Source organism: Pseudorca crassidens, chromosome 17, assembly GCF_039906515.1.
Source record: "Pseudorca crassidens isolate mPseCra1 chromosome 17, mPseCra1.hap1, whole genome shotgun sequence".
NCBI classification, from domain to species: Eukaryota; Metazoa; Chordata; class Mammalia; order Artiodactyla; family Delphinidae; genus Pseudorca; species Pseudorca crassidens.
The window spans coordinates 11,402,668-11,429,548 of NC_090312.1; the positions used below are offsets into that span (position 1 = coordinate 11,402,668).

The following is a 26,881-nucleotide window of genomic DNA, read 5'->3' on the forward strand; positions in this document are numbered from 1 at the left end:
AAAACATGTTCTTTATTTCTGTCGCCTGTATCAGCAGCAGATTCCCGAATTGAACTCCTAGGCATCATCCTGGCTTTGTCATACTTCAGCGTTTCCGGCTGCAGACAATTTTGCTTCTCTAGTTGACGGGGACTCTAATAACTCCAGGTGGTGAATGGGCGGCGGGGAGTACAGTTCTGTAGAAATACAGCTCTAAAGCAATACAAACACAGAGGGAAAAAATGGGAAGCTTGTCAAGAAGGAAGTGCTGTATTACAACATGTTACCTTTATTGACATTGAAGAGACCTCCCCTTTAGCTTAACACTAGGAGACTTGTTAAATACTTCGTGGTGTAGCTGCATGGTCCAGTGCATACGTATTATAGAGCCTTTAACAACAAGGTGCTGAAGTACCTTTGTTAAGGAAAGGTGACTAAGATAAATCTTGAGATGAACACAGCAGATGATAATTCAGAATATGAACCATTTTTATAAAAATATATGCATTATCTTTATATGGGTATAGACACAGAAAAAAACATTTGGAAGTGTAGCCACATGGTATGGGAGGTTGGATCATGGGTGTTTATATTTTCTTCTTTTTGCTCATCTGTATTTTCCAATTTTTTTCTGCAATCAACATGTATTATTCATATAATCAGAGTGAAAGAAAGGTAGAGGGGGCCAGGAACCTCTCTTTTTACCCAAACTTTTACCCAAAAAAATCATTCCATGTATTTATTGAGGGTCTCTTAAGAGCTGGGTGGGCACAGTGACAGGTGTCGGAGTGGGCAGGGTAGCCCTGGCCTCTGTCTTCACTGAGCCGACATTGTGTTGAGAGTCTTTTCTTACTTAAAGTGTTTTTTTTTTTTTTTTGTGGTACGCGGGCCTCTCACTGTTGTGGCCTCTCCTGTTGCGGAGCACAGGCTCCGGATGCACAGGCTCAGCGGCCATGGCTCATGGGCCCAGCCGCTCCGTGGCACGTGGGATCCTCCCAGAACGGGGCACGAACCCGTGTCCCCCGCATTGGCAGGCGGACTCTCAACCACTGCGCCACCAGGGAAGTCCACTTAAAATGTTTTTTAAGCTCAAAAATAAAAACAATAATTACAGGTTGTGATAAGTGCTATCAAGGAAGAAGAAGCCAGTGACGTATGAGGGGATGATGGAAGGGAAGACTTTATGATGGATGGTGGACTTTAGGAGAGATGATGGGACCACTTTGAGGAAGCGACCCTTGAACCTGGAGACTGAGAGACAGCCACGTGAAGATGCTGGAAAGCGTATTGGAGGCGCAGGCAAGGACCAGCAGATGCAAGGCAGTGAGGGTCTGCTGCTTTCCTGCAGGTCACTCAGAGGGCTGGTGAAACTTGAACTAGAGCTGCCCACTTGTGAGAAATGTGTTACACTTGGAAATGTGAGGAGCCTCACAGATACACCCTGTAACTGGGGGAGTCCGGTCATGTGGACAACTTTATGGCCCCGGAGAGACTGGTGACTGCTTTGCTAAATAACCGGAACGTATTGGGTTTGAGCTGTTGGCTTTGTTCTTTGGTTCTTTTCGAAGGGCAGCTCTGATGCCATCTCTCATGCTGAACAGACTTCGACTGCTGCTCAGGCATTCGCAGGCCTCTTTCCTCGTGCTCTTCTGTGTTCGTTAAATGCACCCACTGTGTGGATGCGCATCTGTAAGGCCTGACCCTGGAGTCTTAGTTCTCAGCCTGGGCTGTGTTGGAAGTATTTGGGAAGGCACCTCTTTGTTCAGGGATTCAGTATTCATTCACTCCTTGAAGAGGAGGAGACAAGCAGTCGAGAGAAGTTCCTGAATGTTAGATTGAGGACAAAGACTGGACACAGAGGCAGCGGAAGCTATAATCTAGGCGCTTAAACATACTGAATGGTGTATGTGAGTTAACGATGACAGCAGCTGTTCACAGGGTCCTAAGAGCAATTGGGCCGTGCCAATCAGGAACCATAACGATGTTCAGATCCTTCGACCCAGTGATTACAATCCACGGAACTTATGCTGAAGTCATCATTTTTTTAAATGGGAGAAACCAAGAAAACAGTGAGGTCTATAATAGCAGTCATAGTCAGTAATGACATAGTGCTTTGGGGTTTTGAACATATTTTCCTATATAGTATTTATGAGAGCATCACAACATTCCTGTGGATAGGTTTTTATTACCATTTCACAGATGGGAAATGGAAGGTTAGAGAGATGAAGTGAGTGCCCTGCTTCACTCTGGCAGATTCAGGCTCTGAACTCCAGCATGTGCACTGTCACCTGGTGGGTGTGCTCAGAAACTAAGGAAAATGTTGGAGTCAAGGAGGCATAGGGGAAGGATCCAAGACTGAAAATAATTACTGAACTTAATGTATGCTTCGTTCTGTCCCAAATACTGTACAAATTTTACCTAAACTAATCCTTACAACAAACTTGTGGGGAAACTGGGGCTCTGAGAGGTTCACTTGTGAAGGGTTTTGAATAGACTTCAAAACCTGGCGGGGCTAAATCCACAGCTAAATAAAGCTGCCTTCAGCTCTGCTTTATTGCCCTCTGCTTCACAAGAATGCATTGCTCCAAGAGGGAATAAATGAATGAAGCAATGAATGGATTAGGTGGGTTAGGACTTGAGAACCAGCTTCCATAGGGAAGTAGACATCAGGATTCCCACGGTTGATAGGTTCTTTTCAACAGCTTGGCGATTTCTGCTTGCAGTACAGTTGCCCAGCCTCTCCCACGAGAGTTGCAGCTTTGCTGGCCCTTGAGGCTATGCTTCTCCAATACCCTTCCCCTAAAGGCTCTCTTTCTACGCTCAACTCATCCTTTGTAAAATGCCTGGAGCCAAATGAGTCTAGGGTGAACCAGGCATGCAGGGTGTGGACCTTTAGCAAGTGAAGGAAACAGAGCTATTTCAACATGATGAAATATTCTGCAGCCATTAAAATGATAAATGTGACTGGAGAAATAGGAAAAAGTATTTGGGAAATAGTTGCAGGCATCTGAAGATACCAACTGAAGCAATGTGCGTTTACAGGGATAAAGGTTGAGAGAGAACAGGAATGAAAGCTGTGTAAAGGTTTTGGGATTGGATGGTGTCACCATTCAATTAGTCTACTAAGCTAGGAACCTCAGGGTCATGCTCCACAGCCCCTGCTTTTTTTCCCCTAGATTCAGCTAGTCACAAACTCTCGTAGATTCTACATCCGTAAATATCTTAATTCTGGTGCCCATTCTTCCTCTCCATTGCTAGTTTCCTAGAACGAGCTCTTATTATCTCTCGCCTGCACTTCACAACAGCTTCACTGGTCTTCTGGTCTCCATTCTCTCTCCCACTGTAGTCCATATTGGACACTGTGGTCAGAGTGATCTTGATATAAAACACATGTGATTATGTCTCTCCTTTGCTTAGAAGCTTCTATTTACCAGTGGTTGCCTTCAGGAGGTAAGTTCATACTCCTTAGCTTGGCATATGAGGAGGTCCTTTACAGTCTTACCACCCCAGCATGTGTGAACTCTCCTTCCTATGCCTCTGTGCCCATGTGCCTTTGCCTTTTCTTCGTGGCCCTTGCCTCATCTCTTCAAGACCAAGCTCATCTTTTTTTTTTTTTTTTTTTTTTCCGGTACGCGGGCCTCTCACTGCTGTGGCCTCTCCCGTTGTGGAGCACAGGCTCCGGACGCGCAGGCTCAGCGGCCATGGCTCACAGGCCCAGCCGCTCCGCGGCATGTGGGATCTTCCTGGGCCAGGGCACGAACCTGTGTCCCCTGCATTGGCAGGCGGAGTCTCAACCACTGCACCACCAGGGAAGCCCCAAGCTCATCTTCTCTGAAGCCTTCACAGCCATGCCAGGGAGGGTTAGTTCCTCCACCCTCCTAAATTACAACGAATCATGCCATGTCATAACTGTGAGCTTATAGCCCTTCCTTTTACGAAAGTTTGAGCCCCTCCAGGGCAGGGACCACATGGCTTACTGTCCTCCACCCTAAACTCTCAGCATGGTGCCTGGGACATAGTAGAGGGGCAAAAACATGTGTTGACTGAATGACTCAATGACTGATTTTGTAAAGTAAAAGAGGAAATGCGAGTCGAGGGCTGATAGCATAGTGCTTGACACATACTAAGGACTCAAAAAAATGCTAGCAAGCCACCATGATTAAATTATTGGAGCTTAGTGCTTTTATGTAAACATCTTTTTTTTGCATCCTTCCGCTTGTTTTTTCAACCTAAAACTTTGACCTCAGCTGAAATGTGATTCCATTCATGCAGAATGATGAGGAGAGGATCGTGGAAGAATAAATTCAGCACTTAGGGTCTTGTTTTCTGTTCCTTCTTTCAGGACATCCCCCATGGGGTAGTGCTAGAGCTTCCTCATGAGTTCTTACACAGATCAGGAACAGGTCTAAGGCTGATAAGGACAAAGGTGCCTCTGAAAGGGGCACTGCATCTTCCTCACGGGACTCATTCTATTTTTTGGTTATCACTCATCAAATGGACTGTTTTCTTTGCTGGACGGTAAGCTCCCCCAGGCCAGCATCATGTCTATGTTGCTTTCCAGAAATAAAATTAGAACCAATGGATGACAGTTGTTGGGCATCAGATTTCTGATCAGTGTAAAAGAAGAGGCTCCTCACAATTAGAGGAGGCTGACCATTGTGATAATGAGCTCCCCATAAATGGAGATACCCCCCCAAAATGGAGATACCCGAGCTAAACTGGATGTTCAGGTGTTGAGGATATTACAGAAGAGATTTCTGCTCTCAGTGGGAGATTGGGTTACAGGTGTGTGATTACTCAGAGCTCATCTCTAAGGGACTGAGCAGGTGTAAGAACTAGATAGAGTTCAAATAGAGGCTGGTGGGTTGATATGGACCAGGGTTATTTAAGAGTGGGTGTCCGTGTGTCAAACAAATGGACCAGAGTTCTTGGATTGTGAAGACTGTTCTCTCAGCATTAGTGTTTGCAAAACCTCAGCTCCCTGTGTTTAATTGAAATTAATGAAGATTATAATGGATACAGTGTAGGACCCCTAAATCATCCATAAGTATGATAATTTGGGTAAAAGTATGAGGCCTTGGACTCTTGCCCTTAGAGTGTGCCTTGAAAAAGTCACCTACTCTCTCCATGACTCTCTTAACACATTTCTTTGTAATATGGCCAATATCACTTGGTCTCCGTGTAACTCAAGAGGAAGAGGAAGACAGAAGGCTAAATAAGGTTAAGGGCTGCCCTTCTATACTTGGGGCAAGGAGTGATTTCTTGGCTACATGTGCTGAGGCCCAGATAGTTACTGGGATCTTACGCATTTGACTAGAACAAGGGTTCATTAATCAGGGTTTCACAGATAGGCTTCCTGGATCCAAAAATCTCCTGAAATTGTGTGCAAATTTGTGTGCACATATGCATTTTCCAGGAGAGAAAAGTGCATACTTTTATGGGGTTTTCAGTAGGGCTCTTGACCCCAAAATGTTTAGAACCATTTACCTCCATAGTAACGACCTGCTCCGCAGTCACATTGAAAATATCCCTGGGAGAGGTAACGTTGTGATCGTTTACACGTTAGTGTTAATGAAAAAATCTGAGAGTTTCATAACAGTATTAGGATGAGCTAGCTAGATGGAATGTTCTGGTTTTGTAGGTAAAGAGGGAGCATTTATGCTCAGAGTGAAAAGGGAATTAGGGAAAAATGAAGAAGCTGCGCCCTCTGTCACATTCAACTTCTCTGTCCATCAGATATCTTTGCCCAGAGCAGACCCCAGAACAAAGTCTCGTTTGTCTGAAAGTGCTATGAGTAGCACCGTGCAAGTCTCACGTGGCGCCTGATTTCTGTTCTCAGACTGATTACTTAACACCTCCCAAGGGCGTCTCCAGGATACCTTCGCAGGCGATACCTTCGCACTCCCAGTACCTCTCGGCTCTGGGGAGCCTGCCAAGCGCATCTGCCTTGTCTGGGAGTGTGAGGCTCAGTACCTGGCAGAGAGGGAAAGGCGTGCCCACCAGCCCAGCCATTCCACGCATGGGGGGGTGATGGTATGTGACGACTTCGATGGGTTCAGCACAGAGCCCCGACCCGCGAGTCTCGAGTTCCAGTTTCTGCCATTTCTGAGTTCGCTGACCTGAGGTAGGTCGCCGTCACCTCTGAAGCTCAGTTTTCCATCTGTAAAACGAGACGTCTGCAAAACCCCGACCCACCCAGATGCCATCTCCGCGCGAAAGTGCTGCCCCTTTAAGGAGGGCGGGGGGAGCGGAGAAGGTGGCCGCGCCCCCTTCGTCTCCTAGCTGAGCCCTCCAGACCACCTGTCTTCGGCCTCGCCCCGCCCCCTTGGGGAGGGGCGGGGAAGGAAGGCTGAGGATTTACCTTACGGGGCGGGCGCGCGGCGCATGCGCACGGCCGGACAGGTCCGCGGCGCACTCACTTCCTGGCATTCCCCCCTCCCCCTCCTCGCCGTTACCCTGTACATCCGGGTCACTTGCCCTCCCAGCTCCGAACCGCCGCTGCCGCTGCCGCTGCCGCCGCCGCCTGGCTCGTCGCGGCTCCGCCACAGGGGCAGGTGCGGAGGGGCTCCCGGTCCGGCTGCCGCCGCTGCCCCGCTCCGGGCCCGGGGCTCCCCCTAGCGCCGCTGAGGAGCCGCCGTCGGGGCTCGAGGAGGGCGGAGGAGCGGGGCTGAGAGAGCCTGGAGGTTCGCGCGTAGGGTGAGTGATTTATTTTTACCATTTCCCCCTCTTCCCTCACAGTTCTCTCTTTCCTGCTCCGCGCGCGACCCCATTTTGGCGGAGAGGCGAGTGCGGTGGGACCGGCGCCGGTGCGGGGCTTTCTCATCCCCTGGCGCGGGGGCCCGCCCCGGCGCTGCGGCTGCCATCTCCGCGGGCGCCCCCGGCCCCTTCCTCCGCGACCCGGGCCTCCGCGGCACTCATTCATTCGGATCTTCCTTTCTTCCGCCGCTTCCTTCCACTCGCACCTCCGCGCGCGTGCTCGCCGCCCCCTCCCGCCCCCGAACCCTGCCGCCGCCCGTGACCTTTGGCTCCCCGGGTTCTTCTCACCACCCGCCCCCCCCGCCCCGCGTCGAGTTCGCCCCCTACCCGCAGCTCCCACCGCCCTTTACTCCTAGAGGCCGCCTTCTCTCCTTCCCTCTCTGCCGGTGCTGGTCCCTAGTCCACACCCCCTTGTCCCTCGGACTCCGCCATGCCTCGCCCGGACACCCGGCCCTCCCGGTCACCCGCCTGGAAGTTGGTGCCCCCATCCCTTCCACCTGTGCGGCCAGACCGTCCACCTTAGGTGCTGCGTTGACCTCTCACTTCGCAGCATTTAAAGTCCAGATTCTCAGTCCTAGGGTGTGGTCTTAGTGTGTTTCCAGAACACACATTTCTACTCTAATTACCCAAATCCATGACTGTCAAACTGTAGTGGAAGTGGCAGTTGGTGTGTGTGTGTGTGTGTGTGTGTGTGTGTGTGTGTGTTCCGCATGGCTATTCTGCGTCGTACCAAATATCTCCTTTCGCTCTCCCCCCCACCCCCGGAGGACTATGTATCTATGATGGATTAATTTGCTCTGAATGTAAAATTTGGCGGAAGATTGTTACTTTTTCGATTCCTCCACGTTCCTTCCCGCGCAGTCCCGTGACTGATTTGCAACATTACCTGTTAATACTGTTTGTTGGTGAGACTTTTTCCCGGCTCATCTGTCAACATTAGTTACTGAGTGGCTCCCGGTGTGCCGAATGCTGATGAAATGCCTGAATTCGTGCAGTACCACGAAACGCCATTCTGGATAAGACAGATTTGGGGCATTTGTTTACACTTTTCCCCCCCTCCTGTGAATTTATTGAGCTTGCCACTTTTTTACTCTTTACTGTTTAATGTAGAGAATGAATATCCATTTATCGATTGTGTGTTCTTACAGTCTTGCCATTTGGAAGACTGGCATTCCAGAGGAGTGTTTTGTATAGCTGAAGGAATTTCAGTCACTTGGGTGTTCAGGGACTTATTGCAAATCATTTTAGACTAATATATCTCAAGAAAAATACACTGATCCTTTTAATTCTTTAATTATACTTAATAGAAACAGAAGCTTTGTCTGAAACAGCTTGATAATTGGGGCTTATTTGATAGCCTGCTTGTAAAGTGTTGCAGTTAACTAAAACTGCCTGATTCAGCATTCACAAAATGAAATGACAGCACTTTTTTTTTTATGTGACATTCATAGTCCATAATAATGAACTCCAAGGAAGGTACTTAGTCCTGAAGTACACTTACCTGCGTATCAGTGTGATACAATTGCTATCAATATTAATAGCTTTTCCTAACAGCCCTTTCTTCTGGGGAGCTAGGTACTAAAATGGTGGTTGGTTGGTTGTCCCCTTTTAGGTTTTGGATGACCGCTTTAAGCACTAAGATTACTTAATTCAGAGTCAAGATTGCATTTTTTTGGCAGAGCAATATTGCTAGATAATATATTTTTAAAATTCCTTAAAACTTTAACAGTTATGTAGCTTCTTGAGAGGAAACTCTTGTTTTGTAAAATGTAGGATATATAGTATGAACTCTAGATTATTTGATAGTTGCATCGAGGCTAGATTTTTCTCTCCTAAGAAAATGGTTCAGCAGAGGGAGGCATGATTGGTAAATTGGTCCTAGTCGCCTCAGCAAAAATGCAATTTCAGATGCTGAGTAAAACTAAGTGAATGTAGCTTATTTCTGATAGGTTACAGGTGACATTTAACATCAAATTTAAGATTTATTTCTCTGAACTTTCCCCCCAAAATGGGTAAAAAATTATGTTAGTTAGAGGTCACTCTTGAGATTACTTGACTCATTTGAAGTGGCCATTTACCTTTACTTAGTAAGTAATTGAGCAGTAGAGAGGGATGCTTATTTCATTTAATCCTAGTCTCCATGGGGAAGATATTGTACTGTCACTTATATGAGGTTACTTAACTCATTAAGTATTGATGCACTCAACCGTTAGAGCCTACAATTTGCTCTTTCACTGTTCAAGGAAAACAAAATTATAAAATTTCAAAATATTTAATAATATTGTTAGTGGCTTGCCCACTCTTACTTTTGGTCTCTCCTTTTCTGTTACTACACCAGAGTTTAGCACAATGCCTGCCTAGTGCACAGTGGATATGCAATAAATGTTTTGACTAATTGAATGAATGGCAGGGTTGCAAAGAGTTTGACTCTTAACATTGTTTTGTAATTATGTGGCAAAAGTTCTGGAGAAAGATGTTGATTCCTCTCAGCTGCAGTTTTCTCAAGTAACTTGTACATTTTGAGAATTGTTATATTTGATTATTATTATAATTATTTATTTATTTATTTGCGGTACGCGGGCCTCTCACTGCTGTGGCCTCTCCCGTTGCGGAGCACAGGCTCTGGATGCGCAGGCTCAGCGGCCATGGCTCACGGGCCCAGCCGCTCCGCGGCACGTGGGGTCTTCCCGGACTGGGGCACGAACCCGTGTCCCCTGCATTGGCAGGCGGACTCTCAACCACTGCGCCACCAGGGAAGCCCTATTTGATTATTTTAAACTGCTTTGAAATCTTTGGGGAGAAAGTAAAGTAGACATTGGTTTGTGTTATGCTTTAGTTCACTGAATAGATTTGTTCACTTAGAATGGGTATTTGATATGTGTATCTTGTCAGCATTCATGAGCAGTGGTCAATTCAGATAATTTCTGTGCATTTAAAGTTTCTAAAAGTCAGCATAAAAATTCTTGAATGTGTGAGCTCATGTTATATTATGATCAGTTCACTAAATTAGGTTAATTTTTCAAGGAGCATTTTTTCATATAGTAGAAATGTAAGGAATAATCCAACGTGGCAATGGTTACTTAACATTTCAGTGGTGATGATGATAATGACATTATTAGTAACTAACACTTACCTAGTGTGTGCTACTTGCCAGGCAAGTGTTGTAAGACATTTAATCTTTACAACACCCTAATGCTAATAGGTGTTAGTATTTCCATTTTACAGACTAGGAAACTAAGGTTAAGTAACAAAAGTGACGCAACTACTAAGTGGTAGATCTGGGTCTTGGCTCTTAATTGTTACGCTGTAATAGTGAACACCTCTGTGCCAAGTTCTCTGTACACATTAAGTTAGTTTTATGACAGCTGTGCAAGGTGTAGGTTAATTCCTAGTTAATTGTTAATTAACATTAGGAAAGTAAGGCGCAAACTGCTTAGGTAACTTGTCCAAGCACACGCCCAAGTAGGATGAGGAAGGCTGGCATTTAAACCCAGGCCTCTGTGACTTGTAGTCTTCCCTAAAATTCTGTTTCAAAGTATTAATTTGAGGTCCTGTATTTTACGTTATATGTTTAGAAGGCATACTTAAAACGGCAAATCTCCAGACTTTTTCACCTGCCACACAGGGTGGATAGTGTTCACTGTTCTTTACTCTCTGAGCATATACAGGATTATAATTTCCTGCTCACTGGCTGTAGCTTCACCCCTTTCACACTCATGCAAGTATATTGGAATGCACATGAGTGACATTTGTAAAACTATTTAAACAAGGAAATCATTCTAAGAATTTTGATCCTTTAACTATACGCATTTCTTGTGACATGTGCCACTTCCTGATTGTGGTACCATGGGTGAAAATAGCTGTTTACAAAGACATTGGGTGATTTTGTTTAAAAAGAAGACCTAATGCAAAGATGTATTTTTGTAGCTATTTAATTTGAAAAGATGATGTTCTGTGGTACTATTCTGTGCAGCGTTGTGAAGCTTTCAGTCCTGTACAGTTATTTTCTGCCATGCAAGTAATCTCTGCTTGATGTAGTCTAGTTGGTGCATTATGTCTGGTCTATATTAAATTTAAACTGATACACTTTTCACTGTGTCTACATATACTGTGCCTAAAATCCTCCTCCCAGTCATAAATTGGCGTGTTCTCAGATAATCCAAATTACACTGACTACTAAGGTCACACAATTTGAGAAAACGCTGTGAAAAAAAATTATGACGGCTTCCCTGGTGTTGCAGTGGTTGGGAGTCCGCCTGCCGATGCAGGGGACACGGGTTCGTGCCCCGGTCCAGGAAGATCCCACATGCCGCGGAGCGGCTGGGCCCGTGAGCCATGGCCGCTGAGCCTGCGCATCTGGAGCCTGTGCTCCGCAACGGGAGAGGCCGCAACAGTGAGAGGCCCGCGTACCGCAAAAAAAAAAAAAAAAAAAGACATATTCCCAGATATTATTTTTTGGGGGATTATTTATGCCATTTCTCTGTTCTAAGTGAGGGTAGTGGAGAATTGAAGGCAGTAATTTAAATGAAAACGGAGATTGACTAATTCTTGAAGTGGACTTTTGTAGTTTGTTGACTTGTGCTCTTTTTGTTTTTTTTTTTTGGCCTTGCCGCATGGCTTGCGGGATCTGAGTTGCCAACCCAGGATCGAATCTGGGCCCTTGGCAGTGAAAGCGCGGAGTCCTAACCACTGGACCACCTGGAAATTCTCAACTTGTCTTATTGATAGATTCTACTTGTAAAATTTTAGTATGTATGGACAAAAACATTGCATTTAAGCCCTGATTTGCTCTTGTCTGATAGTATTGTCAGATCTATAAGATAGGAATAATACTGTCTCTGCTACGTGCCTCATAACACTCTTGTGAAATTTTTGTATTAATTTCAGTGCAACATAATAGGGAAGGATGTGATGCATTTCTAAGTCGAATGATCATTAAAATTCTTTTTTGGTTTTGATCGTTTGTTTTCTTTGACACCTGGCACAATACCTGGTGTATGATTGCCATTAATTACGCAAATAGTTATTGAGCACATAAGCAGGGTTATATAACAGTGAATAAAATGTTAGTGGTTCCTTTTTTTTCAGCAGAAGAAAAGATAGAGAAAAATAGACAGTATGAATTTCGCAGGTACCTAATCTTATTTTATGAGTCAGGATAAATGCCCATGTTGTAATGCCATCTAAATTAAGATCTGAAGAGTGGACCATTAGTCAGTTGGGCAGAAGGAAGAATGCATGCGCATTGGAAGAGGGAGAGGCCAGAACCTGGAGATAAGAGAAGTCCTGTACGTCTTTGAGACGGTTATTGGTTCTGTATGGCAGTAATACAGGTTATAAAAGAGGTGTGGGAAAGAGGTAGACAGTAAGTAAGCTGTAAGACTGGCTGTCTGAGTCATGTTAACAAGTTCAAGTCAGTTTGGACTGAAGGCCAGGGGAAACCATCATAGGACTTTAAAAGGGATGAGAGTGAAATACTCATTCGTCCTTTCAGAAGATTGTTCTGACAGCTGTTAAAGAATGGATTGAAGGTAAACTAAGATTGAATACAGGCGAGCAAGTTAAAAGGCTGTTGCTAAAGTCCAGGAAATAATTGATAGTGATCAGTACTCCTATTGACAATGGAGGGATGATGTTAAGTCTACAAGATGTGATGATTTACTGGATGTGGGCTCCATTGAACCCATAACTTTGTGTCCAGTGGTAGAATAGAGGATGAATTTCCCCCAGAGGGCTCACTACCACTTTTTCATATAAAGTTGAGATGTGGGGCTAAGGCAGTCCAGCTCTGTTTGCAAATATGCGTTTTCAGTGACTCTCCATATTGTTAGTCATTGAGTATGAGTTGATTCACCCCAAAGTAGGAATATCAGACTGGAACTTATGAGGCCTCCATGAGTTAGGCATTCAGTTTCCACGAGAGCCCAGTAGCAAGCTAATAGCTGCTTAACAAAAGGAGCGTGCCTGATAGCTGTGTCAGGGAGGCAAAAGAGTCCAAACCCCAGGGGCACCTACAGGTGGCACCTTTGTCAGAGGCTCCAATCAGTAAAATCGTGAGTCACAGAGACTTGTGACTAAAAATGGTTATGAGGGTTGTGGAGCCCCAAAGGTACTAGCATACTAGCACTTTTCTACATGCAGCCCTTCCTGATCGGGAGAATCCCCTCTGGGACATACAGGAAGGGGAAGTACAACCGTATACCACATAAGTTCCTACTATACATGAGGATGGATGTAGAAGCAACAACAAGAGGACGTTGAATTGGCCCAAAGAGCCCCAGCAATAAGTCACTTCATTTCCCTTCCCAACTGTAAATCCTGCCCAAACCGTATTAGCTGAATCTGATGTCCCTTCTTCTGTGGGACCAGATAGGAGGGTGTCTGTATCCAGGAGAGCCATAAAACTTTGAGTCTCTCTCTAAAGTTTTCTGGACAGCTTCTCAGGGGTATGTATGCCCTTCAGTCCTTCTTGGGGGTCAGGGAGACCTCAGCCCTATCCCTTATTATTTTTCTCTGTAAAGCAGAAGAGTTTGGGGATAGTAGTAGAGAGGGATAGAGAAGAGGGCACCAGGGAGAGAGCAACTCTGTACCAGAAATCAAGGCTTTTGTATTCACTTTTGGTCATTCCGTTGTAATTCAGCCAAAAGAACTTCTAGTACTTTTGGACCATCTAAAGCTCTATATTATCAGCAAGGTCTTCATTACTTACATAATCTATTTTAGCTCTAGGGACTCTTTGGCTCAGCAGTCACAGCCTTTCGCCTGGAGACACAATGCATGTTGCCCATCATCATGACACATCCCTTCCTTTGCCAGCCCAGGGGAGAATGAGTAACAGCCAAGTCACCATTTCAATGCCTGATTTTGATCCCACTTCTCACTGCTCAGTTTCCAAACATGAATTCAACTCCTTTCATTAACCGGACAGTGGGGATCCTTATTCCCACCTTCTGTCCACCCACCACCAGGATCACTCTGATTCGTGTGTCTTCTCATTTCTCAGAACTCTGACCTCAGGGTGCCTTTATTCTCTCTCTCCTAGGAAGTCATGGCTATGTCAGTATCCCATTCTTGTTGCCAAAACTGTCCAGAATCATGACGATCTGAGATCTTATCCTACTTTGAAGTGAATAAGTTTCCCTGCCACGTTTTCATGGATGCTGGTAGAAGACATGAGACTCCTGTGTAAGAGGGGAAGGACAGTTTATTCCTCTCAGTAATAACAGTAGCGAGAGTATCAATCAGCATTTGTAATGGTTTCCTGATCCTCAGGCACCCATAGTGGGTCCATGTTAGTGAAGAGAAGCCCTGCGTTTAGGGAACCCACATCTTTTGTAATGAGCAGTAAGCAAGTCTGTCCTTTGCTCTAGGAGGGATACATTATACTGGACAGTAAGCATGCCCATCCTTTGCTCTAGAGGGAGCCACTGTCTTTATCTTTCAAGGCTGTTTGCTGCACGGATGTCCTTGAAAATATAGTTCGAAGGAAAAGGCAGTTGGTACGTCTGCTTGCAACATATTAAAAAGACAGACCTATAGAGAATTGTTTCCCAACATACGTAAATTATACTTCAATAAATCTGATTTTAAAAAGAAGCTGGCATGTAATAAGAACACAATACGTATTATTATTGGTGTTCATGTCCTTGATTTGTTTTTGAGGGCAAACCTCTATGCAATGACTTTCGTGGAATTTGGGGGTTAATTTTCTCCAAGGTAAGTTGCTAACTAATAACATTTACTCAAAAAGTAATGTCTAACATGTTCAGATGCCTTTTGATTTAAAAAAAAGAAATCATATGTGGAATTTCAGGAACATTAAAGTGAAATATGAGAAAACCACCTTGGGTTGCAAGGAATGGGACTACTTTGCTTTTCTTTATATCAAACTACATTGCTCTACTTAAAATTCTGGCAAATTTTAAGAAACAAAACAATGGTAATTAAGTACAGTATTTTTTTAAGTGAGGCTTCTTTTTCTCTAGATCTTGAGGCAGTATAGATTTAGGGGAGAGGCTAGCATAGTTAGTTGGAGGGAGGTTTAAACTTGCAGTTTTTCATGTTTGTTTTGTTTTTAAGGGGGTAGGGCTCCATTTTATCAACTTGCATTTTCTAAATCCTTTCCAGTTATTTTCTGTAAACAAGCATTATAGACGTATTATTTTGAAAGTGACTTTACTTGCTGAAGATTATGTTTGAACTTCTTTTGACTTAAACATTTAATGTGTTCTTATATTAAGTAAATATATTTATCCAAGTTGTTTTTAAAGGTACAGAGAAGTCAGCTTCATTTATTCCATTCATTTGGCTTAAAGTGTACATGAATTTAGACTTGGAAATGTAAAATAATCTTCTAGTTATGGTGGCACTAGTGCTAAGTTGCTAGTGGGTAAAAGTAGGTTGATGCCTAAAAATGAAAGGCTGAAGCATTTTGGAAATAGTCTTTGATAAGTGGGACTTCCTATATTAAAATGTGAATATAATTAAACTAAAGCTTTTCTTTTTATTTATAGAACAGTATGTTGAAGCAATAGTCAAAATATGTAGCCTGGAGTTGGCAACCCTCTGAAATGGGTGTGCCTAAGTTCCATTATAGTATGTGTCATGGTGACAACTGGCCAGTGTTCTGTCTTTGGTATGTGTCACTGACCCCTTTTTAGTAGTCTATTAGCATATTTAATGTGTGCCTTTTAAGAACTTCATTTTAGTTGATTTTCAGTGTTTTCTTTATAAGCAACTTAAAAATGGTGTTATCTTGTTTTATTAAAATCAAATTTAACTTTTTAAACCATTCTCAATTTGTCTAGTTTGGATAGGTAGATAGCTTATGCATTTAACTAATTTTTAAAAATGTTTAAGCACTTTGAAATTCCTAGTTGAGGTATACAAGCAGAAATTTTTGTGAAGTCCTTTTACTGCCTCTGGTCTCTCAGACCCCTTCTAGGATTTTATTTGGGCCTCACAAGTGAAAGATGAAAGAACAGTTTTTTAAGAAGTGTAACTAGTTTATGGTGTTACAGGAAACTGCCCTCAAGTCATAAAGTAGGGTTAAACAGGCGCTCTAAGACAGTTTATCCCAGGCACGTTTTTCCCCTTGTAGCAAGGTCACATTGCACATCAGGGCTTCTTAACTAATTCATTGTGCCTAAAATCTTTATGTACACTCTCTTCCATCGTCTTCTGTAAAATGGGAACTGTAAGTTACCTTTTCATGAGTTAGTTGAGGTTTCTGGAAAAGACTGCTAGGAACTATTCATTATTTGAATAGTAGTGAATAGATTTAAATATTTAATATGTTCTGGTATTTCATAAATATATTTACCAAGTTATTTTCAAAAGTACCGAGAAGTCAGCTTCATTCATTACATTCATTTGGGTTAAAGCATACGTTGAATTTACCTTCAGTCCCCTTCTCTTTAGGTATAACCTTGCTGGATTCCTATCCAGAGAGTTCTGGAGCAGACTTTGGATAATTCTGCTTTCTTTTTTAGTCTCTGGTATAGGAATATACAAATATGTAATATCCATGTGTGTGTGTTTGTCTTTATATAGCTTTATTCCTGTTATGATCCTGTATAGCCAGATTATATAATTAATATGGAAGAAGCAGGTGACTTCTTTTTTTAATCTTAGTAAAGATGCGGGGCTGTTAGCTAATTTGGTCAAACAGATGTACTCCCATGACTCTGAAGTACTGTACAAAAAAGTAGAAAGTAAAAATCACCTATAGTCCTGATAATGGAGATAAGTGTTACGTGTGCTATTATGATATGCTATTTTAATGTATATTTTCTTTTAACACAGTTTTGTTGTATCACTGGTTTTTAACGTTGGCATCTAGAAGAAACCAATAATTCTGTCAATAAACATAACCATGTGTTAACTATTTTCCTGCTATTGTTTAAAAAAATTTTTTTACTGAAGTATACCTATCATAAAATTCACCCATTTTGTACAATTCCATGATTCTTAGGAAATTTACTGAATTTGAAAATTTACTGAATTTACTGAATCATAATCCAGTTTTGAAACATTACCATCAACCCGATAAGTTCCCTGTTCCCTATTATACTTCATTTTCATCCCTACCCCCAGCCCCAGGTAACCGCTTACAGTAGTTCCCCCTTATCTGTGGTTTCAGCCTGGTCACCCTGGGTCTGAAAATATTCTATCAAAAATTCCAGAAATAAACAATCCATAAGTTTTAAATTGTGTGCTGTTCTGAGTAGCATGATCAAATCTTGTGCCTGTTCCATTCCATCCTGCCTAGGATGTCAGTCATCCCTTTGTCCAGTATATCCTGCTCTTTAGTCACTGAGTAGCCATCTGGGTAATCAGATCGACTGTCATGGGTTCGCAGTGCTTCTGTTCAAGTAACCCTTCTTTAACTTAATAATGGCCCCAACTGCAAGAGTGGTGATGCTAGCAATTTGGATATGCCAAAGGGAAGCTGTTAAGTGCTTCCTTTAAGCGAAAAGGTGAAAGTTCTTGACTTAATAAGGACAGAAAAAAAGTCTTATTCTGAGGTTGCTAAGATCTAAGGTAAGAGCAAATCTGTTTGTGAAATTGTGAAGAAGCAAAAATAAACTTGTGCTTGTTTTGCTGTCACACCTCCAACTGCAGAAGTTATGGCCACAGTGTATAAGTGCTTAGTTAAGATGGAAAAAGTGTTAAATTTGTACAGTGAGATATTGTGAGACCACATTCACGTAACTTTTAAGTATGTTGTTATGATTGTTTTATTTTATTATTAATTGTTGTTAATCTCTTACTGTGCCTAACTTATAAATTAAACTTTATCATAAGTATGTATGTTTAGGGAAAAACATATTATATATAGACAATTGAAAATCTGTGTATAACTTTACAGTCTGCCCTCTGTAGCTGCAGTTCTGCATTCTCAGGTTCAGCCAACCTCATCATGTAGTACTTACTCTATTGCATATTTATTGAAAAAAAGTCCACGTGTAAGTGGACCTGTGCAGTTCAAACCCATGTTATTCAAGGGTCAAGTGTATACCAATAATTCGTTCCTTTTTATTGCTGAGTAGTATTCCATTATATGGATATACTACATTTTGTTTATCCATTTACCAGTTGATGGACATTTGGATCATCTCTTTTTAAAAAAATATTTATTTATTTATTTGGCTGTGTCGGGTCTTAGTTGCGGTGCGCGGGCTGTTCGTTGTGCCGCGCGGGCTTCCTTCTAGTTGTGGCATTCAGGCTTAGTAGTTGCAGCGTGCAGGCTTAGTTGCCATGTTGCATATGGGATCTTAGTTCCCTGACCAGGGATCAGACCCGTGTCCCCTGAATTGGAAGGTGGATTCTTAACCACTGGACCACCAGGAAAGTCCTTGTTTCTACTTTTTGGCTATTGAGAATTATGCTGCTTTGCACATTTGTGCAGCCATATGTTTTCATGTCTTTTGGGTAGATGCCTAGGAATGGAATTGCTGGGTCATGGTAAATTTATGTTTAATTTTTTAAAAACCTGCTGTTGTCCAGACTACCGTATGAGGATTTCAGTTTCTTCAAATCCTCCCAACACTTTTCATTGTCTTTTTGGATTATAACAATTTTATTTAGTTAGTTAGTTATTTTTATAAATTTATTTATTTTATCTTTGGCTGCGTTGGGTCTTCATTGCTGTGTGTGGGCTTTCTCTAGTTGCGGTGAGCGGGGGCTACTCTTCGTTGCGGTGCGCGGGCTTCTCATTGCGGTGGCTTCTCTTGTTGTGGAGCATGGGCTCTAGGCGCGTAGTCTTCAGTAGTTGTGGCACGCAGGCTCAGTAGTTGTGGCTCGCGGGCTCTAGAGTGCAGGCTCGGTAGTTGTGGCAAATGGGCTTAGTTGCTCCACAGCATGTGGGATCTTCCCGGACCAGGGCTTGAACCCGTGTCCCCTGCATTGGGAGGCAGGTTCTTAACCATCGCGCCACCAGGGAAGTCCCTGGATTATAACAATTTTAGTTGGTGTGAAGTGATATATTACTGTGGTTGGAATTTATATTTCCTTAATGACTGATGACTAATGATGCTGAATATCTTTTAAAGCCATTTTTATATCTTTTTCGGTGAGATGTTTTTCAAATCTTTTGCCCATTTTTTATTGGGTTGTCTATTTCTGAGTCATGAGAGTTCTTTTATATAGTCTGGATCCAAGTTCCTTATTAGATACATGATTTGCAAATATTTTCCCCCAGTCAATGGCTTATCTTTTTATTTTCTTAATGGTCTCTTTTGAGTTGCAAGGTTTTTGAATTCTGATGGAGTCCAGTTTATCTTTTTTTCTTTTGTGTTTAGGATCGTGTTTTTGGTGCTGTGTCCAAGAAATCTTTGCCCAACTCAGGGTCCTGAGATTTACTCCTATGTTTCCTTCTAAAAGATTTACAGTTTTAGCTCTTACGTTTAGGTCTTTGATCCATTTTTAATTAACTTTTGTATATAGTGTGAAGTAAAATTTAAGTTCATCTTTTTGTATATCAATATCCAGGTGTCTCAGTACCATTTATTGAAAGAGACTGTCCTTTCCCCTATTGAATTGCCTTGGTTTTTTTTTTTTTTTTTTTTTTTTTTTTTTTTTTTTTTTTTTGCGGTACGCTGGCCTCTCACTGTTGTGGCCTCTCCCGTTGCGGAGCACGGGCTCCGGACGCGCAGGCTCAGCAGCCATGGCTCACGGGCCCAGCCGCTCCGCGGCATGTGGGATCTTCCCGGACCGGGGCACAAACCCGTGTCCCCTGCGTCGGCAGACGGACTCTCAACCAGTGCGCCACCAGGGAAGCCTGCCTTGGTATTTTTGATTGATATTGATTGTTGATAATCAGTTGACCATAGATATATGGGTTTATTTCTGGACTCTCATTTCTGTTTCATTGGTCTACATGTCTGTCGTTCTGCCAGTACCAAGTACTTTGATTACTGTTGCTTTTCATACCATATTGTAATAAAGCAAATAGCATTCTTCTTTTCTTGTAAAAATATGTACTCATATTCATAAAAATTGAAACAATATAGAAAAGTAAAAAGCAAAAATCACCATCTAAGTAGTCACTGTTTTGGTGAACATGTTTCCAGACGTCTCTGCACATATATGCATGTTGTATGAGTGCACACACACCCTCCACAGTTATACATAAAGACACGTCAGTATTTGCCCACGCTCCTTGTTCTTGTGTACTTTTTGAGTGAATGCATCTGTTGTCAGCTTTGAGAGAACTGATTGTTTTTCTTTCTTCGGGCGCTTTTGTAATTCTGTGAGTTTTTACTGACACAAACTTGTGAGAAGAGTGAAGATTCTTTGGACTGAGAACTATGAATGCTGTTTTCTTGGTAGCATGTTAAATGGAATTTATTTCTCACTTCATCTGCTGAAACATGGCTTTAAAACAAAATTTTAAATGTGTGCTCCGTGAATGGATGGCAAATTATATGTGAAACTTGAACAAAATTAATCCCCAAATCCAGTTTTAAACATTTAAAGTTTTGGGACTTCCTTGGTAGTGCAGTGGTTAAGAATCCGCCTGCCAGTGCAGGGGACACGGGTTTGAGCCCTGGTCTGGGAAGATCCCACATGCCACAGAGCAACTAAGCCCGTGCGCCACAGCTACTGAGCCTGTGCTCTAGAGCCCGAGAGCCACAACTACTGAGCCCGTGTGCCACAACTAATGAAGCCTGCGCGCCTAGAGCCCGTGCTCCGCAACGAGAAGCCACTGCAATGAGAAGCCCAAGCACCGCAACGAAGAGTAGCCCCCGCTCGCCGCAACTAGAGAAAGCCCGCACACAGCAACAAAGGCCCAATGTAGCCAAAAATAAATGAAATTTTATGAATAATTAAATGAATAATTCATCCATTTAATTATTATTCATAATTATTATAAATGAACAATTTTTTAAAACCCAAACGTTTCAAGTTCCCATAAATCTCCTCTTGAGTATTAGATAAACTTTTTGGCAGTTGTGACAATGAGTGTGGAGCCAATAAATATATATGTATGGGTAGTAATAGTTTTATTTGCAGTCAGATGGGGACTGATCCCTGCTGCAAGCTTGGTTTTTACCATGTTATGAAGGAATAGCATATTTGCTCTTTTGTGCTTTGTGAATTCAACCTCCTCGCCTTGGTGAAGATGGATCCTGAGATACTTTGAGTAGCCATTGTGGAGCTGTGACCAGACTCATGTGAGTGTAGGTCAAATTACATGATCAGAAACTTCTCCGACATTCACATTTTTCTTGCAGTATGATTTTATATGATGAATACATGGTTTAAAACCACATTTAGAGGTGTAGCAGATATAGGAGACCATACAGATTATGCTTAATTTAAAAAGATTGAAGTTTAATTTCTGGCAGTGGGGATTTTGACTTTGGGGAGTGACAGAGAGAGACAAGTTTCAGAAAGCTACCTGCACATTGGTTCAGTGGAAATTTGGTGTTTGAAAATGGCATGCTTAGATTGTGTGGAAAAATGGATTGCTCAATGAAATTATATAAATGAGGTGTTTTCGTTCACGATTTTAAAAAGTTAAAACTTGAAATAGGACATTTTCAGATGACAAATGGACTCTACAGAATGGAAAGCAGTTAGCAGTGGCTAACTCTGGTGGGATTATGGATTTTTCTTCCCACTTTTGGTGGAAGCTTTAGAAAAAGTGTTAAGTATATTATGTAATAAGATGTTAAAATGGAACTCTTACTCTGAGTTTAGCCCTCAGTCAGTAGATGCACAATTCTGAGATGAGTTGTAAGAACGCCATTCAGGTCTTGCAAAAGAAAGAGCCAGAAAATGGATCTTGTGACTTCTAACACCTGCCCCATCTGTTGGTATAAAAAGATTCAGGAAGTTGGAAATTAGCAGAGTTTTTGAACTGAGTTGTTGGTATGCTAGGAGTTTCTTCTAATATCCCTCCCAGTCTGGTGCCCCGCCCCCAAGTACAGGCAGTGACTTGGACAGCTTACTCTGCGATTGGTTCAGTTTTGGGGGACACAGTGGGTTGATGTCTGTCTCACCCATGCCTGGGCGAAGGAGACGTTGTCTGCTCTGGCAGCTCAGGAAAACGAAGACCCTTTGTGGGTTAGTGTTCTTTGGGGCAAGGGGTACGTGTTTCCTGTGGACCTTATGAGGGCCACTAGTGAGAGGAAGCCCATAGGAGCAGGGTGGTATGGGGCGGAGTGGGGAGGAATAAACAGCTGGATTCCCAGAGGAGATGCATTGTTCTCCATCAAGGGAATTTCAATGAGAGATCTCAAAGGGCTGGGGTGGGTGAGAGCTTCCCAGGACCCTGAAAGCAGTTCCTGACAGATCGGCTTTATGCGTTTTTGAGCTAAGAGGGTGCCCATGTCCTGCAGAGACGCTTAATTGACCACCCTGGGTTACTAAGGTGGAACGGAGAGGGGTAAAGCACAGTCCTCTAATACTGCCTAAGCTGCTAGCCTGCATAGGGGAGAAGCTGTAACCTTGAATGAAAAATTTTGACAGTTGTACTAAACTGGATCTATCAATTTGTAAACTCAGATAGTTTTTATAATTTGAAAATGACCAAAGTCATAGGCTTGCCGAAATAAAAGTTCAGGGACATTAACTGTCACCAAAGAATAACTTTAAAGGACAGCAGTGAACAAAAAGTTGCTTTATGGTTACATCCCACAGGTTCTGCTTATTCAGGGTAATGGTTACTATTGTTTTTCTAATAAGAAAAATATCAATGAAAACAAATTTTTACGAGAAGAATGTGCCCATTGAGGCATTTTGTTGTGGATAAAATGACATCAGCTTTGGGACCAGGCAGATCTGTGCTTGAGTCACCCCTTGTTAGCACTGACATGAGGTAAGTAAACCAATTTTTGAGGTTAATTTTCCTCATTTACTTTTTATAAAAAGGGTAACATCACCTGCTTTCTAGTGTTTTACAGAGAGGTTATGGTCTACAGCAAAATGTGTGGCACACAGTAGGTATTCACCAGTACCAATAGCCCCCTTTCCTCATTGAAGCAGATGTTTCCTATAGTTCTAAAGGTTCTTACTCCCCTTAACATGTGTTTTACTTCCTCTAAATGTATTTCTTTAAAATACAAAACGGATTAGGGGATTTATAGGACTACAGGATACTACTATCAAGGATGTAAGAAGTGTTAGCTTTTAGTATAGCTAAAAATTCACTTTTGACTTGAATTGTGAAAGGTTTTCAGAAACAATGAAAAGTAGTTTTACTTATGTGTTGGTTTTTAGTGAGGAAGCATGTGAAATAGGGGTCTAAAGAAAAGGTAGACCCAGGTGGAGAATCTTTTCATTACTGTTCTTGGAGCAATTTATAAAGAAAAAAGAAGGCATCCTACCCCAGAGAGAACACTTTGTAAAAACCGGTATCATTCTAGTGTTATTTTCTCAAAACATGCTTCAGTGTTTAATTTTTCTGGAAAGCTTTTTTAGTTTTTTATTTGATTGATACAGTTTAAAATGATCTTGGTATTTTGTCATCGCTTCTGGATGTTCTCTTATACTTTTTTTAATGTTCAAATTTTATACTTTGGAACTTCAAGTGTTAGTTTTAGTGATACAGTCACCTCTTAAATGTCTCAAAAAGCTGATTTATGTCATCTTTAATTTCATAGTATTTTCATACTCTGCACCTGAGTTACATTTGTAACATAGTTAAGTTTTGCTTATTTGTAGGAATGGCTTTAAATCAGGAAGGAAATTATAATTAGCTTTGTATTTGAGCCCAGAATATTCTTTATAATTAATTCAAACATCTTTGGTTGCAACTTGCAGAAATTGACAGGGTGATTTGGATAGAAAAGGAATTTATTGGGAGGCTGGCAAGTAAGCTCACAAAATTGGTGCAGAGACTAGGAATTCAGGCTCCAGAAACTGAGCAGTAACCAAAGGGGAGGGCAAGCATCAGGAAAACACAGTCCAGGTTATATATAGTCTGGTTAGGACACTGGCACTGGTCTTTTGTTGCTGCCACTGTGAATGATTTCTCAAGAATCCCTGGTCTTTGGATCATTTTCTCAAAATAAGAAGTCGTAGGGGTGGAGGTGCAGTATTTGTGGGCTGACCTTCCATGACCTCTACTCTTGTACTCCATCCACCCTCCGTGTATTTTTCATTTGGAGGCCCTTGACCTGGCGCATTTAACATGGCCGAAATGGAACGCCTGCTTTTTTTTTGGTAACCTCATACCTGCTCCTTCCAATCCAGGCAGGTTGTCTTAGAAGTTGTTCCATAATTTGGATTTGTCTGTTTTATGTCTCCTTGTAAATAGATTCAGGCTAAACATAGTTGACAGGTATTTTACATAGGATATTATTGAGGATGTCCCATTGTATCACATCAGGAGGCATGCAATGTCTGTCACGTTTCTTGATGATACTAAGTTTGATCCCTCATTTGAGGCGGTGCCTGCCAGATCTTTCCCTTGTAAAGGCACATTTAAAATTTTAGATTTATTTTTAAATTATGTGATTTATTTTAAAATCATATCTTGTTCATTTTTTTATATAGGTAAAAATTACTGATGATATGAAGGTATTCATAACAGCAGTTGAAGTATTGCAGTGATACATTCCTTTGGTTTGTGGATGTTCATCTGTTAAATCATGTAAACTAAGTCTGTAAAATAAAGATAGCACAATATTAGTTTTTTCTCTACATAGGTTGGAGAAGTTTTAATTTATTGATTTGCCTTATATTCTTGTGTTTATACTAATGTTTAAGAATAACACTCATACACTATTTTGAGCATGTAGCACAAAATGGTATGTGTACATGTTGACAGTAATTTCAGGAAATGACAGTCCCTTCTTAGTACATAAGAGGCAGCATTAGGTAATATACATATGTATGCCAAAAATCTGGAAATACTGATTATTTTCCACTTGTATATCTCTGTAAAACCTCTTAAAGTTAGGAAAAGCAAAGTTCCATTAAAGAATTACCAGCTCTTTTGAGAAATTAAATTAACCTATATGATGTGATGTTTTTGTAGTTGTTTTTGTTGATGTTTTGTATCTGTTGAACCCATTAGATACCATGTGGCTACTTTCATTCTTAAGAAAAAAGCCTGTAGGATATGTAAGTTTGTTTTTAAAGAGGAGAAGATAGACACAGAAAAAATCGATTTTATCCCAAGATGTGTAGCTTTTTTGGACAGTGTTTTAAAGATAAAGCTTTAACACACACACGTGCGCACACACACACAACACACACACACACTTTGGTCATTAAAGAATAATTTTTAGAGTAGTACGTGTTTTTTTCCTATCTGTTTATTCCAGTTTTATTGAGGAGTGATTGACATACATCACCGCATAAGTTTAAGGCACACAGCATGATGGTTTGATTTCCATATATTGTGAAATGATTACCACGATGAGTACATGTCCTCTCTTGAACGTGTTTCCCCCTTAGTTGGTATATAAATTCAGGCTTGAGTAGTCAATATCTAGAATTATCTAAACTCTCCAATAAGTAGAAATAAAAAAAAGACAAACAGATTAAGATTTAAACATGCATAGCAAATGGGCTAGTAATTGTTGAAAAAATTGGCGTGGTTTTTGTTGTTTAGTGGGACTGAAAAATCTTACCTGTTGTTCTGTGGAATTCTTTCTTTTTTTTTTTAAGATTTTTTTTGATGTGGATCATTTTTAAAGTCTCTGTTGAATTTGTTACAATAATGCTTCTGTTTTATGTTTTGATTTTTTTGGCCCCGAGGCATGTGGGGTCTCAGCTTCCCTATCGAACCCACACCCCCTGCACTGGCAGGTGAAGTCTTAACCACTGGACTGCCAGGGAAGTTCTATGTTCTCTGGAATTCTAGATGTTGCCTCAGTCTCAGTTTAACAAAGCTTTTTCTTAAGGACTTTAGCGTTAACCTGTTATGTGCCCCTTGTTAGCAACCAGATGGATAGCATTTAAAATGCCCCTTTTAGGAGGAGAGAATATCCTTTTTTCCCCGGTTAATGGATATGCTCATATAAATACTTAAAAAAATGTTTTACTTAATTTAAAGCATATGAAAAATGTTTTTGGAAGTTGTTAGTGGTGGTGGTGTTTTTAAACATACAAGGCAAATTCAAGGGCCATCACTTCTCTAGCTTTCTCTGACACTGTCCTCTAGGCAGAATTCAATTACTCCTTCATTTGTTTTCCCAAAGCATTTTATCCACAGAACTCTGGTATAGCATTGTATTACACTGTATTGCAATAATTTATGTGTCTTCTCATAGACTGTGAGCTTCTGGCGGGCAGGTCTTATATTATTACTCAGCATTTTATACTCTGCCTTGCATGTGACATCTGGTGTTGGAAGTCCTCTACTAATCTTTGTTGAATTGCCATTAGGAAACAGTTTAGCACATTTTTTTAAAAAAAATTATGTGACAAGGCATTTTTTAATAGTTTTGAAAAATCTACTATTTGATGACTACTCAGATAATTGTGCAGTAATACTACAAATCAGACATACAGTATCTCTTCAAAGTGGTTATGCTTGTTGCAATTGAATTATTTTGTTAGCCTGGAAAAACCATTATCTATAAAACCACGGTGCACACCTTAGAGTAATTTATTTAAAGTCTGTTTATTAATTTAAATTTAAATAGGGGAAATAACACATTTTTCTAAATTTTATCAGTTAACCCATTACTTTTTTTTTTTTTTGCGGTATGCAGGCCTCTCACCGCTGTGGCCTCTCCTGCTGTGGAGCACAGGCTCCAGACGCGCAGGCTCAGTGGCCATGGCTCACGGGCCCAGCCGCTCCGCGGCATGTGGGATCCTCCCGGACAGGGGCATGAACCCGTGTCCCCTGCATCAGCAGGCGGACTGTCAACCACTGCGCCACCAGGGAAGCCCCAGTTAACCCATAACTTTAAAAAAATATTTATTTATTTGGCTGCATAGGGTCTTAGTTGTGGCACTCGGGGTCTTCGTTGTGGTGTGCAGGCTCTAGAGGGCACGGGCTTAGTTGCCCCGCGGCATTGGGATCTTAGTTCACTGACCAGGGATCAAACTCGAGTCCCCTGCTTTGGAAGGCGGATTCTTAACCACTGGACCACCAGGGAAGTCCCCTAATCCATTACTTTTTTACTGATCTCTCCTTATCTCTCATTTTCCCAAACAAATCCTTTTAGCAGAATGGCCAGTC

General features: G+C 41.8%; 1 protein-coding gene across 11 annotated transcripts in view; it reads left to right on the top strand.

Annotated features, from left to right (window-relative positions):
- The window catches only part of CYRIB (CYFIP related Rac1 interactor B), a 153,203-nt gene that overhangs the window by 58,594 nt on the left and 67,728 nt on the right, over positions 1-26,881 (top strand). For 2 of the 11 annotated variants that reach the window (XM_067711270.1, XM_067711271.1), the window contains exon 1: positions 6,453-6,675. The exons of 7 other annotated variants lie outside the window; for them this stretch is intronic. The gene's annotated coding sequence lies outside the window, so the exon portion shown is untranslated. Of the gene's footprint in view, positions 1-6,451; positions 6,676-26,881 lie in introns of those variants that run through there. 2 more of the 11 variants (XM_067711274.1, XM_067711265.1) reach the window with 2 other exon arrangements.